Here is a 16,199-nt window from a genome sequence, read left to right as displayed (position 1 = left end):
GGTTAAGTTTTGGGCTGTGCTCTGCAGCACTCATGTCCTCTCTAGTGCCCTTTTCCCACTGGGTCTGATGAGCTCTGCCATCCTCTCCACCAGCCTGCGGGCAATCACTTCTCCCTTCACTTGCTTATCATCCAAACTCCTCCTTGGACCGAAGCCTGACCTGACTTGTACCAAAGGTCACCTATTGTCCCCCTTGATTCCTTCCTGTGAGCCCCCTTCTCGATTGTGCCCCTTCTTGTGGGATTTCAGGAGCTTACTCAGGGGTAAAGGCAGCAGCTTTTCTACAGCACTTGAAATGGTGACTCTTGATCCAGAAGATTCCCGTAGGCCACATATCTAAGTTTGAAGTACATAATAATGATTTGTACCCTCCTGAAGTTATTCTTACCTGATTGTTGAGGAATAATTTATATATTTTTAAATTGGTTAGAATTTTACAGAACATTACGAAAAGAGGCAAGGAGCTAGAGCTGAAACAATTTGACAAACTGAGCAAAATATGCCTCAGATTTGTGAACCAGGTGCCCAGCATGTTTAAATTCCCTGTCACAATGCTATTCTCCCTTATTCTGTTCTGACATAATTGAAGCGTGGCAATGAAAGCCACAAGATTTCCCTACAGCTAATATCAATCTCTATTATATATCAATCTCTATAAAATGCAAAACTTTACAGAAAATTATGGACAGGGTAAAGTGATTTTTTGGCTTAACATAATTATCATAACACTCATGGCATTAAGAAAACACATCAGCACTTTGGAGTTATTGTTTTTAGTTCTGTATTGTCAGAAATACAGAACACAGAAATTCTACTTCTTTTTCTAATTACCAGAATCAAAAGAACTGTGTTTCTGTGGCCCCATAATCGAGGAGGTGTGTCTTTGATAGGCATTCAGATGCCAGAAATATTCTTTGCACTGTTATAGTAGCCTGCCTATATTCCAAAAATTAGTCTGTGGCTGGAGAAAGCCTAAGTGAATGATACTGTCTTAGCAGTTGTAATGTTGCCTTCTACAAAATTACAGGCTCTTAAGGGATGCTGGACAAAGCTGGGAACACCAGTTCTCTCTAGTTATTTGTATGTGCCATTAGTTCTGGGAAAAACAGCCAGTGGTTTTGGCTGGGGATCTGTCCATTTTTGTGCCTTTATGGGAAGCATCAAAGGTTGTTACCAGAAGAAGTCAGCAATATCACGTTTGCCTCCAGTGACAGCAAATATTGAAGGACTACTATTTAGTAGGCTGTGATTTGGCACTGTACATTCAGATGACTCAGTGGGGGAAGAAAAAATAATTCTTTATTTTTGCTTACTTTCAAAGCATTTCCCTGACAAGGGAAAACAGTAGCATGCTAAGGGGAATAAGAAAGGTTGTTACTGATGCTGAAACAACTGGAAATCTTGAAGCTAGGCTTTGAAGCCAAACAACATGTAGAAAATACCAAAAATGCTATTATTTTCTATGAAGAAATACATATCATTCTTCAATATAAAAAAATGCTGGTATTTCTTCAAAACAGGTGAAAAAATAACTAAACAAATAAGAAAGAAAAATAGCAACTGAAATGCCTTTTTCAAACTCTGACTTCAGTGGCTTCGGGTAAAAGGCAGGCTGCAGAAGTGTTCCAGGAAAACCGTGCTGGAATATGCAGTTTGCAAAGCAGAACATGTTTGCTTATGGCTGTATATTCCCTATAATCCCCTTTTTCAAATATCAGATACCAAAAGGACTGGGTAATGTTTCCAGCATTGATAGTATCACCATTTTCCAGTGTAGCCTCCTTTTTCCCATCAGCATTCAAAACCTCTTTCAAATGGCAACTCCTTTAGCCCTGCTTTGGGTGTACAAACTTTGATTAGTATAATGAACAGCTGCTCCTGACAAAGGTTGCAGACTGATAACATGATATAAAACTATATTAAATAATGATTAATTATAATGATATATGTTAAGAAGCTAAAATATTTAATTTTTTTCTGTATTCCTCTTCAGTATTTCCTTATTATCCTTTTCTATGGAGGTTATTTGTAAGCAATAGAGGGGAGCTGAAGTAGTTCTCTAAGTGTAAATATCATTAGTTTTTCCTGTTCTGGAATCTGGTCCTCAGAAATGCTATTTTATTCTTCCAGAGAAGTGTCTCTGCTGGCAGAAGGGCTCTGTGTCCCACACCTTTCCCATCAGGGAATCTGAAGGATTTAGGAATCAGAAGACTCAATGAAATGCAACATAGTACTCCAAAGAGGTAAGTGCTATTGGATCTGGATCTTATACTTTGGTAAGGGGGTGCAAAGTGAGCTTACTGATGCTGCAACATGACAGTGCATAGTTTCCTGCTATTCAAAGGAAGAGCATGCAGGTCTCTGGCTTGTTGAGTTTGCTGGCTGAAGAACACGGCTGTTAAAATACATGTAGTGAACAGCCTGGTAAATGGCTGTCTAAACGCTGTGACAACTTGAGTGAACGTTTTTCAAATTCCTATTTCAGCTTTACAACAGCAATTTTTCTGCTTCAGAAAATTACAGTCTTGATAGCTGTAGTGCAAGTATGTTATTGAGTAATTCACAAAAATCAAGGTATTGATGGGTTTGCACGCACTCCACCATTCTCGGATATATATGCAATTCCATCACAAATGATAAAAAAAATGTGGGTGAAAATGTTTTCAAATTTGAAGTAATTAATTGTCAAAATACCCTTGGGAGACAGGAGAAGTAAGTCAAGCAACTGATTCCAGTAGTGAGGCAGGATAGATGGGTCAATGGCACATGAAACTATCTGCATCATGATAGCCACCTTGTGCTTAGCTTGGGTAGAAGAACACCCCTGAGAAAACAGTATTTTGGAGTGAATAATAGCTAATAAAGCCATACAACACATGTGACAGGAGAGCAAACATACAGAGGATAGGAATGTCTCCTATTAGAAGCAAAAGCCTGTGCAAGTATCTTCACTGCCATCAGTGCCTGTGCTAACTGAAGCCAGGCACCACTGTAGCATTACCTGCATTGTGCTATGAGCACAAATCCTCACAAAGGAGCATAGCATCATGATTTTTATTTTTTAAAACTTTGTTTTAGGCTCTTGCTGTTAATATCCTTGCCATTGCTGAAGAATCTTTTTCCCCCAACCTGTTACAACTTCAGCTGGACAATTGGTTCCAAAGATTTTACATACATTTATGTACTTCATGTAGAAATGGTGGGATAATGCAATTGTTTTCAAATTTGGATAAAAAACTGGTGCAATTTTTTACATACAGACACACACACCAAAAAAAAAAAAAAAAAAAGAAAGAAAAAAGGGAAAAAAAAAAAAGAAAAAATAACCCTTTTGATAATAAAGCCTGAAACAGGTAACAAAATATTTAATTTGAAATCAATGAAGCAAAGGTTTTGTCAAGCCCAAAAGGAGTTGTCTTTTATTCTTCATGAAAGAGCCAAGTGTTTTTCAGTTGCTCAGACATTATCAAGGGCTGTAATGCTCCTGTCAGGAAGGTGTTTTGGCTATTCCTGCATGACTCCAGGTCCTGATTGCACCAGAGGATGCATTCTGCTGGGGTGTCCAGCAGGCAGGCATCCAAACCCAGGCCATGTGCATGCTCTGGAACACTTGCAGTGGTATCTTCCTCCCCTGAAACCCAGTGCATGCTGCACATGCCCAAGTGCTTTTCTCAAGATTTCCTTTGGGCTTTGCTTGTACAACTCCACACCAACAGGTTTGCTGCATCTCCTGTTTCCCTCTTCCTAATGTATGGCAGACACCGGATTCTCCCTGGAATGGAAACTGCTCTTTGGCATTAGTAGGGCAGGAGTTCACATGTCACTGAGCCGAGTGGAGCAATCTCCAAGGATCTGGTCCTCAGGGCTTCTAAAAGACTTAGATCAAGACACTGACTGTAATGTGAACACACCTAGTGATACAGATTTCATGGGAATTCTGTAATCAAATTTTTACCACATTAAGAATAATGTAACATTTTAGGCAGATTGCTTAAGAAAAGCCTCTGTCTCAAAAAAAACCAAAAAACAAAAAAGGCAAAATCAAACATGCAAGTAACTCCCCTGTGAGATAATTTTGCATTACAGCAGTATTCCCACTCTTGGGGAGTGTAAATTATGCAAAGTACATATAAATATATATATAAACAGATTTTCTTGATTCAGGCATGCTATGCAAGCTACGGCTGTCATTAACATATTCAAAATTCATAATTATCATATACCAGGAAACAATCAACTGAATATACATAAATGGTGATTATACATATATATACATATTTGCTCTCTAAACTCTGGAGAAGAGTTAAGTTGCTGATAAGTTGAAGTGGTTAGAAAACAAGACAGTAATTAAGGTTTCCTCTACACATGTACACTGTTTCTTACTGAGAAGTTATACAACCACCAGAAATGTTATGGCATTTTGCAGACACAATCTCTGTGGCTGGATTCCTAAAGGGCTTGTTTTGGTTAGGGTAGGTTCTTGTTGCTTGTTGGGAAGTTTTGGAGAAGAGGGAAGATGTCAAGCCACATCTATGGCCAAGACAAGAAGGAAAGGCTGCAGAAAACTATGTGAAAAATCAATGCATTTTTTGCAAAGAAAAAATAGAATTGTATTTGCTGAGGAGCATGCTACTTCTCACATTCAAGCAGGAACAGCTGTCACTGAACTGCCCAAATACATCCTTCAGGGTGACATCTGGCAGGTATTAGAGCTATAACTGTGGTATTGTTCTGTACCAGGGACTAAGGAGCTTCAGGGGCAATGGTGCTCCACTGCAAGTCCCTTTACTCTGGCAGATATAGCCTTGTCTCTTGGGTGTGGAAGAAAATGTTGGAGACACCTGGGTTTCGATTGCTTGTGAGACTCTGTTAGAATTCCCAGTGATGTGACAGGATAATCCTTCCTCAGTATGCAGAGGAATTCAGAAGAGAAATAAGCCCTTTACTGAGAACACATGGTCCATTAAGATCACTTTGAAAGACAGTGATGGAAATAACTGCAAAGCCAATTGCTGCTCCTAAGTGCCTTCTGGAGAGATGACTGAGCACTGAAAATCAGCTCCAAATGCTTCATCTTGCAAAAAGACTCAGAGGGAGTTACACAAGTGATTGCTGTGTAACACTGCCAAAAGAATTTTGTCAGTCTTTGACTGATTTACATTAGCAACATCAATTTCAATCTTGCTTTGCATTTTGTCATTTAAGTGTTTGCTTACAAACCTTGATTGATAGCTATGAGGATGTATTGATTTCAAGTTAAATACTGCCTTTATAATAACCGCAGTAATTTCTGGTAAGCATAATTTCATATGGAATCATTTTACTCCTTATAATAACTGCAGTAATTTTTGGTAAGGATAAGGATATTTAGAATCATTACATATTTACTTCAGTAAATATTTATTAACACTTTAATATTTCACAATTTAATTATTTAATTATTTAGTTATTGAAATGATAAGCTGAATATTTTTTAGATTATTAGTAGTTTATTTATGAATATATTTATGAATATTTGTCTGCTTAGATTTGGGTTTATGTTGGAGATCCATTAAAATGCACTGAAAATTGTTAAAATTACTGCAAGAACTTCGGGAAAAATATCTTAAATATTATATAGGCAGAAAAAGGTACATTTATGAACTTAGCATATAAAACAGTTAGGCGTATTAAATTATAAAAAAAGTTAATTAACACATATTACTGACTGTGGTCACCATGCTTTTAAGAAATTCTTTTTGAGTGATGACTCTTTTTGTTTTCTACATTTTCAGTCAAAAGTACAACGAGGCAGTAGCTTTCTGATTATCTTTTTCTCTCATAAGCTAGAACAAACAAAGCAACATATCCAAATTTAAAATTTTTAAAATAACTGCAAGAACTTCAGGAAAAACATACTTTTTAAAAGCAGTATGTATATAGATAAAGGCAAAAACTTTGACTGGAGAGAGTGTGTTCTCACACTTGCTCAATAGCTACAGGAAGTACAAATTGCAGAACACATGAGCCTCACATCCAGTTTGGTGTAGAATTTGGTGTAGGACCAAAAGTCCATTTCTGTCTGTGTGAACTTCTTGATCAGTGTGGGATCCATTCCTGTGATGACGTTACTCCTTCCTATGGCTCATGTGGGTCAGTGCTGTCTCCACCTCTGCCATTGTACAAAAATCTTGCTTTAGACTGGACTCAAGAGGGTTGTGGGCACAATACTGAGATTCCTAAGAGAATTTTAAGTTCTTGTGACTGAGATATTTAGAAGGAAACCTACTGTTCTCCCTGCAGCTTGATCTGGAGGCTCTGTAGGACAGACCACCTGTAAAACAATCTCAGCTCTTCCACTCTTCCTTCCACCAGGAAAGCAGAAATTGTCTTCTTGAGTCTTCAGGGGAGAGAAACACAAGGTGAAGATTTGGCACCAGCCTGTGTACCAGGAGTTAGAGGGATATTGATGCTAGAACAGGAGGTCTCTATGGATAAGCATATATACTGTCTAATATACTATAAAAGGATATTACACCCTGAGTACATCCAGTGGCTCGACAACATATCTCTAAAATTTTTCTACATCTGTATGTTCTTGTCAGGTCAAGTTGAGCACTTCAAAAATCTATCATTTCAAATTTTCACTTACAATTCAGGAAACTGATTTAGTTTAGGCTTGGAGATTAAATATACCCCATCTTCTGAATAGTTCTCCTTGGTCTGTGGAATTTTATTGTGATTGATGTGACTACAGGATGATACTTAACTATTCCTACCTCAGTACTCCGTAGCCCTTCAGCACTTGCCCTTGTACTATTTGTCATTGTGTAGAGAATAGCAGACTGAAAATAAGGCATAGTGTTTATTACCCCTACATCTTTACTGCTCACAATTTTACTTTCTAGTCAAATCTTTATATACTGTTTCTTGAGTTATTATTGTTATTTTTTAATTCTGCGTCACAGCAGCAGCCTTGTAATTTCTTCTAATCTATGAAATGTATTTCAGTATGTATCAGAAATCTTGTGTTATTCCAGAGCACAATACTATTTAAACTGAAGAGCTGAACATTAATTAATTTCATAAATCTTTTCTAACTGATCTGCACACCCTCTCCACTCCTAATAAACTTCAGCATTAGATCCATGAATCTTATCTTTAAACTTGAGATAAATGCTTCAGATCCTACTCTTTTATAGCAAGGAGGGAAGGTTTCCATACTGCAGAATTTCATATGTAAAGAGAAGACCAGGACTATTCAGAGGAATCCACTGAGATTTCCTTGAACAGGATTCTGTGTCTGGATCTAATTTCAGAGAAATTTTGCTCAAAAATATTCAGTTATATATCCATAGAAATATAACATACATACACACAGAGAGAATTATTTTTCTTTCTGTAGTTAAAAAAAATAGTTGCACTTTCTATCTGCAGAAATAATACCCTTTAAAATTTGCCTGTACTTTGGAATGATATGATACATTCTGTCCTTTCTACACTGTAATATACAGTCTATTAAGTATCCCTGCGCAAATTCAATAACTTGTGCAGTGTTATATTGCTTTAATTGTGTGAGGCTTAACTTGAATTCTTATTGACATGCAGTGAATAAAAATAAAGCTTTATTTAAAACCTAATTACCAGAGTCTCATCTTTCTCTCAGGAAGGACAGGTTTGAGCGAGCTCAGCTGCATCTATTCATAACACAGAAATGGATTTACTGACATCTTGATATTAGTTAATTGATATTTTAATATTGGAGAGTGCTGATTCATTTTGTGCCCAGTTTAGTGTTCTTCTTTTTCTGAGGATTGTCTGATGAGATTCTTCTTCTTTTTCTTTAACAAAAATCTTTGTCTCTTCAAGAACATAAGTGCACCTCTGTTGCTAAGGGTCAGCCTGTGGAGTGTTTGCTACCTCATGCAACCTTGCTAAAATTATAAGTCCTGTAAAGTCATGCCATTTTTCTTTTTAATGCTGACATTTTCCTCTTGTGATTTCAATAATTATTATCAGATTAAAGTCACTATGTACTTGTTGTTGCATATATTGTTGTCTCTGTTTGGAAAAACAGGTGCCTGCTAAGGAAGGCAAGAGCCTCCCCTGAAATGGAAAATGTAACCCCCCTCCCTCAAATTGTTATAAATTTGAAATTAAGTGGGGGCTCTCAGGCAAAGATATGGGAGCAGGAATAACAGTTCTTTATTAGGGAAGAAAATAAAAAGCTAAAATAAACAATGCAGTAAATTAAAACAACACTGACATAGTCAGAACACAACCTGACACCCTGGTAAGGGTGTTGGAAGCAGTCCAGTTGGAATGGTGGCTGCAGTCCTCCTGGAGTGTCAGGTGTGGTTCTGTTGGAGCAGTGATCGTGTAAAAGGGTGTAGTCTTCCTCTGAAGATCCAGTGGAAGAGGTAGCTGTTCCTCTGGGGATCCAGTGGAAAGGCTGTTCTGATGCCCCAGATTATCAGATTATATCCAGGCAGGAATGCTTAGCTCCTTCCCCTGGGCAGAACATCTCACAACGGGATGATGTAATTTTATCAGTCGTGCTGTGAGACTCAATGGCCCTTTAACAGATGGTATCTCCCTGGAGGGAGGATGGGTTGTAGAAGAGATAAGGAAAACTGCCTAATTAACAGAAGATAACTGCCCCTCTGACAGATGGCAAATAGAATACACATTACTTGGCAATCTAGGACAATTGTTTAAAACTGATCATTTCAGATTATAGCTGGTGTTGCAATTCTGAAATATTTCTTTGCTCTCACATTGTAAACTAAAGCTAAATTGCCCACTTGTGTAACAAAAGCTGTGGAAGGCATATCAGAAGAGATAATCAAAAGAGTGCTTTTCAGGACCCATATGAGATTTCTGCTATGTCCAGGAAAATAAAAATGTAGAATCATAGAATGGCTTGGGTTAGAAAAGACCTTAAAGATCATCTCCTTCCAACCCTCCTGCCATCGGCAGGTATAACTTTCACCAGACCAGATCACTCAGAGCCTCATCCAACCTAGCCTTGATCACTTCAGGGAAGGGCATACACAGCTTCTCTGGGCAATATTTTCCAGTGCCTCAGCACTGGAAAATTATTACAGTAATATTTTTTTCTTATACCTAATCTAAACCTACTCTCTTTCAGTTTAAACTGATTCCCTGTTGTTCTGTCGCTACGTGCTCTTGCAAATAGTCTCTCTCTAGCTTCATTGTAGGTTCCGTTCAGTTTCTGGAAGGTCACAATTAGGTGACTCCAAATTAGGTCACTTCTCTTTTCTAGGCTGAGCAAGCCCAATTCTTTCAGTCTTTCCTCACAGGAGAAATGTTCCACCCCTCTGATTTTTCTTCCGTCCTGCCTCTTGACTCCCTCCAGCAGCTCCATGTCCTTCCTGTGCTGGGACCCCAGAGCTGATGCAGCACTGCAGGTGGGGTCTCAGCAGAGCAGAGCAGAGGGGCAGAATCCCCTCCCTCCCCTGCTGCCCACACTGCTCTGGATGCAGCCCAGGACACGTGTGGCTCTCTGGGCTGTGACCCAGTGCTCATGGCTGGGTCATGTCCAGCCTCTCAGCCAGCAGCACCCCCAAGTCCTTCTGGGCAGGGCCACTCTCAATCTGCCCATCCCCAGCCTGGACTGATACTGGGGTTTGCCCTGACCCAGCTGCAGCACCAGCACTTGGTCTTGTTAAACCCCATGAGGTTCTCATGAACCACTTCTCCAGCTTGTGCAGGTCCCTCTGGATGACATCCCATCCTTCAGGTGCGTCAACAGCACCACTCAGCTTGGGGTCATCTGCAAACCTGCTGAGGGTGCACTTGATCCCTTTGTCTATATCATTGTTGAAGACATTCAATAGTTCTGGTCCTAGTACGGACCCGCAAGGGACACCATTTACCACTAATGTCCAGCCTGAGCCATTCACCAGTACCCTCTGGATGTGACCATCCAGTTATTCACCCAACAGCCCATCCACTGAATCCATCTCTCTCCATTTTGGAGAGAGGGATGTTGTGGAGGACTGTGCCAAAGGCTTTACAGGGTCCAGATAAATGACATCTGCAACCCTTCTCTTGTCCACTGATGACTCCCTCAAACACAGAAGGCCACTGGGTTGGTAAGGCAAGACTTGTCCTCAGTGCTGGCTGTCACTGCTCTGTCCTCCATGTGCCTTAGCACAGCTTCTAGGAGCTTAGCACTTCTTCTGTTCCATCATCTTCCCAGGCACAGAGGTGAGGCTGACAGGTTGGTAGTTCACAGTATCCTCGTTTCTTCCCTTTTTAAGATGAGTGCAATGTTTCCCTTTATCCAATCCCCTGGGAGTTCTCCTGACTGTCATTGATTTTCTAAAACCATGGAGAGTGGCTTGGGAACTACATCACCCAATTCCCTGAGGACTCTTGGATATATTTCATCAGCTCCCATAGACTCATGTATGCTCAAGTTCCTCATATAGTCATGAACCTGATCTTTACATACAGTATGCAGGACTTGGTCCTCCAGTTCCCATCCTGCTGTCCATTCATTCATGAGGTATGGGAAGAGAGACAGCCATTGAAGACTGAGGCAAAAAAAAATTATTGAGTACCTCAGTCTTCTACTTTTACCAATTTAAAAGCCTTTTTTATCAGGTGGTATGTTTTCTTTCACCTTTCTTTTCTGATTAACACACCTGCAGAAGCCCCTTCTCTGACACTTTGCATCCCTTGCTAGGTTCAGTGCCAGCTTCAATAGTAGAATTGGTCTTGCCTAGTTTTACTTATCTACAGACTGGACCTAGATCTAACTGCATCTAGAACGAAGTCCTTAAGAACTGTGCAGAACACAAAATTCACTTTACCTTTTCCTTAAGAATATGTTAAAATGCTATGCAAAATGAAGTTTTGAACTACTCTTACAGGAGCTTGTGCTTTTAAAAAAATGCATTTCAATTGCAAAGGTATTATGTTTTGAGCAGCTGTAGGATGCAGTGCTTATTAGAGAGCAGAGTCACTGGAGATTAATTGCAATCATAACTCCAGCCCAAGTTAACTATTGTTTTGTTTTATTGTAATGTGACTTCTAATTAAATTCTCCTGGTCAACCACCTAAATAAATTTAATATTGGTATCACCCTTGAAAATTAACAGGGTTATTCCTGTTTAAAGGAAGAGATCACAAAAGCAAATAAACTTGTCTTTTAACATCCTTTCTGCATCATTTTTACATGACAGAAGCTCCTTGCATCATCAGAGCCAGCCACTAGGATTGGAAAGAATAATTTTAATGGTGTCTGATTTCATGTCCTTAGGAGGATTTACTGAGATCTACCTTAAATCCAGTATAAATGTGAGAAGATGATCCTCCAGGTATAAGAACTGCAACAAGAGGTATAACTAAGGATCAGAAATACCTCTCTTTGAAGACAAAGCCTACTAAAGATTCAGTTGTTGGTTGTCCGTGGAGTATGAAATTATATTGTTAAAAAATTGCAGTTGACCATACAGTGATTAGAGAGCTAAGAAAAACTGAGAAATTTATTTTGTCTGTTTTCAGAATCTAGTCTTTACACACAGGTGCTGGAGCTGCAGTAGAAATTAATCCACTGCCATCATGGACTATGGAGAAAGAGAGAACTCCTGATTTTGAGAGTGACCTTTGCTGTCAAGTAAGTTGATTGCACTGGCTCAATAGCTGCATTAGGGGAAAAGAAGGTAGTATAAAGCTGGGGTAGTCCTGTAAATGTGTAGATATAGTTAACCATTGCCTAAAGCAGGCTTAATCAAAACCTGCTCTTTTAACTCAAATTAATTTGGAACACTATTTTTGGTCTGGCATAGCCATTAACAATTTTCCATCATGGTCATGCTTTAATGGTGAATCTCAATTATTTTTTTCACATTACTACTGGCTAGTGTGAAGATGTGTGTTATTGCAACAGTCACCAAACTCATAAACCACCTTGGCAGGAAATGTTCCTTACAGCTGATGTAGAGTGATCTAGGCCAGGGTTTAAAGATGCTCACTTTGAAGCACATTAGAGGTCATTAAAGAAATGTTGAATGGTCATAAAAGCCTGAAACAGTCAATCAGTAATTTTTCCTTTAAATGGCCCTAGTAATAAAGTTTTAGAGGCAACTTACACCACTCCGAGTTATATGCCATTCAGTTATGCAATTTTTCACGCCTAGATTGTATCTGCAGCCGAGACACTGCTATAGATGTGTTTATTATAGCAGGATATTGAGTTGAGAAGCTTGAACTCTGGGAAAAAAAAAGTTGGAAATCTGTTAAGATATTCTGCAAATCCAAGGGATAGAGTTAAGGTGCTCTAAATCAGGCCCAGGAAATTTAATGATTACCTAAGTACTTCTTTGTATATTACTCTGTACCTATTTTGCAGTCCACTGATCTGCCTCACATTTTGTACTGAAGGTTTACCTACTCAAATGGGAATTGTAGAGGTTTGCAGTGGAAAAGGAGAACATTTTGGATGGGTTATGCAGAATCCAGACTACTTTTTCTGAAGTTTGTTGCCCAGTTTTAGTTAAAAAATAATGGATACACCTGATTTGAATCTAAATGCTTGTAACTTCTAACTGTGTTTTCTTTATAGATTACAGTGGAATAAAATTTAAATGTCAAAACATAGTCCACTGTACTTATAGGCTTGGAAAGATACTAATATGGAAAATGAAACTTGATACTTAAATTTTAATATCGTTCATTGGTATTTTACAATACAAAATGTTGTTAACTGGTTTTGTTTTTCACTGTCATGTTCAGATTTTGTTAACCTTTCTTTTTCTCTACTATATACTTCTATGCTATAGATCCTAAAAGCATCTGCTGGTTCCCATCTTCCAGAAATACATCTGTAGATCAGAGATTATTGCTGAACCTTTTCCAAGATAGGCATTCAAAGGAAAGACAAATCTAAGTGATCTTTAACTTTTAAAAAGTATACTGTTGCGGTGCGATGCCATGGTTTGCCTCAGATACCCAGGGTTTCTCCCTGAAGATTTCTTCCCCGGGTGTGCCAGCTACCTCTCCCTCCCCCTCCCTTGCCCCCTGCTGAGCACTGTCTATCAATCCTAGAATTCCAGAAGGGTGTGGAGTGATTGGCAGAATTCAAAGGATGCCCTCCACCCCTGGAGGACATTGGGCCATCCAAGTGTCCTTTGTCCCTTGAGACTTCCCCCACCCCATACCTGGTTGGTGGGCCCCCATGCCCCTGCCCTCCCCCTCTCCCCAGGGTTAAAAGGAACAGCAACCACGAGGTTGGCAGTTCTGTTGGAGCTGTTACTGGATTCAGAGGCCTGTGGGCCAGGAATAAAGCCCTGGATTGAAACCCTCCATCAGAACTGACAACTGACTCCTTTCCTTCACCATTGCCTTAAAGCTTCTCCTCCAGAGGCAAACCTGAGAACCCCCAGAGCTCCTGCATGCCTGGACTTGCCTCCAAGTGCCCAGCTGCAGCATCCAGCTAGCCAAAAGGTGTCTCTGGGGTGAAACACCACAGCTGCCACCATTTGGTCAAGCAGCAAGGGCCAGACAAGCTCAGGCACATCCCATCCGGCTATATTGATAATTATTCCAATAGTATACTTATCCTTTGTATTGTTCTGCCAATCCGTGAAAAACGCTTTCAGATCTTGGAGATTTTAAACTTTAATTTGCTTGCAATTCTGCATATTTATAAAAGTCATATGCCCCTTTCAGCTTTTAAAGTGTTTTAGAGCAATGTGTAATTAAAGAAAAAGATCATATCTAAGACTTCAAGTACATATACTCTTGCAGTGAAAAATGAGATTAAAGATACTATTTTGGTCTCTAATCTTACCTCTTCATTTTCTAGCCAGAATGGTATTAGCTTCTTTATGTGTAGCTGACTCACCAAAGCAGCAACGCTTCTGCGCTCATATTTTAAATAATCAGCAGTCTATTTTTATTAATTTGTCAAAAAATAAAGATGTGGGAAAAAAATCTGAGAGATATTTGCTGTAACAGCAAAGAGTTTTGCTTTAAATAATTAATACCTTGCTATGACTCATAGCTGGGGCAAACCGAGGAACTGTGAGCTTTCTTTTTTGTCTTTTTTTATTCACAGATTAATTAATTAAAAACCCCAAAATGTTGCTATCACATAAATCGATACCAGCAGTAACCAAGGAGTCAAATGTCAATCAGATGCTGGGTATTGTTTCTTGTCTGGCTGCTAAAGATGTGACAGTGTTCCCTTTCTCTAGCCCTGGCCTGAGCTCGATGGGCTGTAGGACCAATTTAACTTTAATGTTCTTTCTAGGATACATGTGAAATGTGTGTGGTGGTCTGCAAGACATTTCAGAGTGTGAAAATTATGTTTCCTAAAATTTTCGTTTTCAGGAAAGAATGATTTTCCATGAAGTCTAATCTGTGTTTCTTTTCATTAAATTCAGGGTGGCAGGGATTACTTTTTTCAGTTTAAAGCATTCTTTCGATGTTACCTGGTGTTTCTGTCTTTCTGGGTGCTTCACATATTTCCATAATAAATACAGAAGTGATCACGCAGTTTGTCTAGATGATTATTGTAGGTCTTTTCAACTGAAACAATCTATTAGAAATTAAATTAAGCTTTTACTGAGAAAGTAAAATCTGGCCCTGTGGAGTCAGCAGCTGTTCTTACTTTCATATATTTTTCTGGCTTTTTTAATTGCCACAGAAGTGCATCAGTAAAGGGAACTAATGCTGGTCTAAAACCTACATATGTATTTTATGTGGTTAAATTTTAGAATATGATCTGACCATATTTTTTGTTTTAACCTCTAAATGTATTCACCATTTTCTGCTAGAAAAGCACGGGCAGATAATTGCTTTATAATGTCTATTATAGATGGATTCACTGCACAGGTTATGGATGTTCTCTTCTTCTAGAGAATCAGTAAGAATACTGTATTGAAAACAACATCATTGGTACATACCAAATATTAACTGTGACTAAATAATAACCTCTCTTTTCCAAAATTTGTATCCAAAAATCAACAGATGTGACTATAAGGTCAGCACACTAAAAAATTATAAGATCCTAATTCTTATTACCATCTGAGCCAAATTTTTAATACAACCATGAATTCCTTCTGTAATCTTTGCATCTTTGCTACACTTACCCAATTATCTGGTATTCAGCATAAACTCTAGATTTCAGATATTACCTGTAGTACTGTGAAAGTACAATAAGGCACAATTGATTTTTCCACACACTGTAAGAAAAAACAAACCAAAAGAGATGTTGCATAAAATGATATTAAGTCTGAGGAAATGGTAGAAGATGTATTTCACTTAGTTAATGAGGACTAATTAACATACCTTCACAGTAATCTGCATGCAGTCTGTGATATGGGACAAATTTGTGCATGTAGGAAAAATGAGATTTCTGTCTAAAAGGGTAAACTGACTGGTAGCTGAGAAGTGGTTTCAACATCTGTTTGCAATCTGAGCACTGCTCTTGAAAGAGAAGACTTTAACCTCCATGATGGTCCTCTATCAGCTGGTGTAAATTCCTTTTCTTTTTATGCTGAGATGTGTCTTGACATCTGCTAAGGATTAGAGTAGCTTGACTCCCTACAGAACTAAAATGAGTTGTAGTCAAACAGAAGCTCCTCGTTTCACATGAACAAGGCTGAGCAGAAGACTTCAAGGCCAGTTGCCGGCGTAGATTTTCAATTGCCATCAGCTGCATGTACCTTAAACTACTTTTCTCATTTTCACCCTCTCCTATTTGGAATTTTAAAGTGCCCACTATTGCTATTGTGCCAGAAAATAAAAGAACAGCTCTTTTTCAGCCGGTGTCAGATGGAGAGGTAATAATGTGGATTTGGTGGTAAGAGTTGCAAAGATCTTTTCTCAAGAAGCTAAGGCCTTGTCATGTTTGGTCTCTGTCTCACCATTTCTCCTTCATCCTCGCTGCTTTTTATGACCCCATACTGCTTGGTGGATCAGAGGAGTAAGCAATGAAGTTAAAATAAGTGGACCTGGAAACGGTGAAACTAAGTGCCTCATGTGCTGAAATTATCACACTCTCTTATCCCTTTTTCCTTTTGCTGTGTTGCTAGGTTGATTAGCACTAGGTTAGAATCAAATGAAGAATAGTGACATTTTGGAAAACTCAGGGAGAGTTTCCAATGGGATCACTTTTGCCTCAGAGCCATAATCCTGGAGGATCTTTCTGATAATCACAAGGAGAAGTCTGAGTAAAGTTGGC

The sequence above is a fragment of the Haemorhous mexicanus genome, chromosome Z (genome assembly GCF_027477595.1).
Source record: "Haemorhous mexicanus isolate bHaeMex1 chromosome Z, bHaeMex1.pri, whole genome shotgun sequence".
Classification (NCBI taxonomy): domain Eukaryota; kingdom Metazoa; phylum Chordata; class Aves; order Passeriformes; family Fringillidae; genus Haemorhous; species Haemorhous mexicanus.
The sequence above is the reverse complement of the archived record's forward strand: the minus strand, read 5'-3'. Positions refer to the sequence as shown.